Here is a 2834-nt window from a genome sequence, read left to right on the forward strand (position 1 = left end):
TTCCGTGATAGTGGCCTGCCGCACAGCGTGGAACGCCTCGGTTAGGGCCAATATTTCTCTTATATCAGGGTTTCAGGGATGCAGTTTAACCAGATGGTTTGCCCTTGGCCCGCATTTCTGAATATTAATGCGTTATGTAACTGATGTTTCCTTGCAAGGTTTCATATAAGGTTAATATCCTCAGTCTGAACTGGCACAGTATAAAGAGACCTTTTCGCATCGTCTTTTGTGATCGCATTGTATGGCTCATGGACAACTACAGAACGAAACCTACTATTAATATATAATGTGTATCTGGTGATACTATAGTATTATAAATGTATGACTATGCCACATCATGTTCTATAGCCCCACCTTGATGCCTTCCCAAGACAGTATTACATACAACCAGACACATAGGAACCGTCCTTCAGAACATCATATCTTCGAACTTATTAGTGAGCATCCCTAGATTTGCCCATGATTACCAACATTATTATAGCTAACACACCTCTACATATAAATTCTCCTACCTGTGCCCCCTTATTATAAATTGAACACCTCTCCCTATAAAAATCTGCTGACATCCACCTATCTCCGTGTGTCACTGCTACCTTCTGTTGGACCCTATCTTATACACATTTTTCGTCCGCGAGATACCTAGTAGGTCCTGGACGGTCTTCCTGGGACTCTCCTGTGACCCCCACAGCAGCCGCCTCTGGGTCCGACACATCTCCAATTTGAATTCCACATCCACCCACAATACATTAAGTATCTCATCAACACATATGATTTTTCATACACGACGGCGTAGCTGGACTGCACTGTCCCTGGAGTTTGTTTCATAAGAGAAGTTTTAGGAACGCATACCACCACATTTGTATGGGTTTTTACTGTGAGCGCCTAACACTTCTCACCTCTACTATTCTCTGATTTCTTGACTCCTCCTCTCTATATGTTTTACTCCTAATTCTACTCCCCCCCCTTTTTTTTCTCACATCCTGCTGCAATTATAGACCTTGAATAGTACTTTTTCTCCCATACAAAAAGATGTCTACTAAACACACATCTGTACGAGCCCACCATACCCTTTCTGTGACATCTCTTAATGCAAGAGGCCTAAATATACCTGAGAAACGCTCACAACTCCTGACATACATAAAAAACTTGTGAGCAGATGTGCTCTTCATCCAACAAACTTATTTTCGTGCTGATCATATCCCTAAATTTTGCAATGCCAATTACCCAACAGTCTACCATTCAGTTAACACAGAGATAAAAGCGAAAGGTGTGTCCATTTTGATCTCCAAAACACTCACACTTATAATTACTGAATCTCTCGAGGATCCGGATGGAAGGTTCCTCTTCCTTAAAGGCACCCTCTACAACAAACTGCTTACCTTTGCCAACATTTACAGCCCCAATACGGCACAAGTGAGCTTTTTCCGTAAAATCTCTAAAACACTTGCAACATTCCAATCGGGCATCTTGATTCTTGCGGGCGATTTTAATGTAGCACTGAATCCATTGGAAGACACTTCGACAGGCTCTTCGTTGAAACCCTTCCGAGCACTTAATCAGATTAAAATTAAGCTGAATGACCTTCTTCTCCATGATACATGGCGTACCCTACACCCTTCTGACAAAGACTACACTTTTTTCTCCGCACCTCACAAGCATCATTGCAGAATCGACTATCTTTTTCTTTCACAAAAAGCCTTACATACATTAGAATCAGCCTCTATTGAACCAATGATTCTTTCTGACCATCACCAGATCATGATGACCATACATCTTCCCGATGCCCCACCCACATCCAAAACATGGAAATTAGATCCCTTTCTCCTTACGGACTCATCCGTTACCCTCCAAATTCGTGAATCTCTGACCAATTATTTTAAGGAAAATGCGTCCCCGGAAACGACACCCCTCATTCAATGGGAAGCACACAAATGTGTGATACGTGGGCTCCTGCTTTCTATCACTGCTTCTCGAAAATGCATAGCTCAGGCATCTTTTACGTCTATACTTAAAAAAGTCCGAAAACTTGAATGGTCACATAAACGCTCTAAGGCTGTAAAGTCTGCGACTGAACTTGATCAGGCACGCAAACAACTTCGAGACATAGTGGAAAAGAAAACCAAGCGTAATTTTACTTTATCTCAGAAACTCTTTTATGAACATGGAAATAAGAGCAGCAAGTTTTTAGCCAGGGTCTTGCAATCTAAAAAAGCGGCTCGCACCATTCATCAACTTAACTCCAAACAAGGACACTTACTTAAAACTTTGGCGGATATCGCGGCCGAATTTGAGAAATATTATACTACCCTTTACAACTTACCCTTACCACCAAAACCGACAGGGGATACTAGACCATGTAAGGTCATTATCCAGACTTTTCTCGCCCAATATCTTCCTAAACCCATTTCCCAATCGCAAGCAAGAGAACTAGATGGAGCTTTGACATTGGCAGAACTACAACAGGCCATCACACAATTAAAACCAGGTAAAAGCCCAGGCCCAGATAGTCTTATAACCACATATTACAAATCCTTCATAGACATCCTCACACACCCATTCCTAAAGGCCTTCACTGGATACCCCAGAACAGTCCATGCACCACCTTTCTGAAGCCCACATCACGCTTATACCGAAAGAAAACAAAGACCTGACATCGCCAATGAACTACCGTCCAAGCTCCCTCCTGAATGTTGATTTATAAATTTTTGCCAAAATACTGGCCAATCGTTTACTTCGCATCATAGACCCCATTATCTCTACTGACCAGGTGGGGTACGTACCCAGTAGAGAAGCTAGAGACAATACTATCAGGGCAATAAATATACATCATTGGT

This window comes from Staurois parvus, unplaced genomic scaffold, assembly GCF_062004578.1.
Source record: "Staurois parvus isolate SC_StPar_1 unplaced genomic scaffold, SC_StPar_1.0 ptg000738l, whole genome shotgun sequence".
NCBI lineage: Eukaryota > Metazoa > Chordata > Amphibia > Anura > Ranidae > Staurois > Staurois parvus.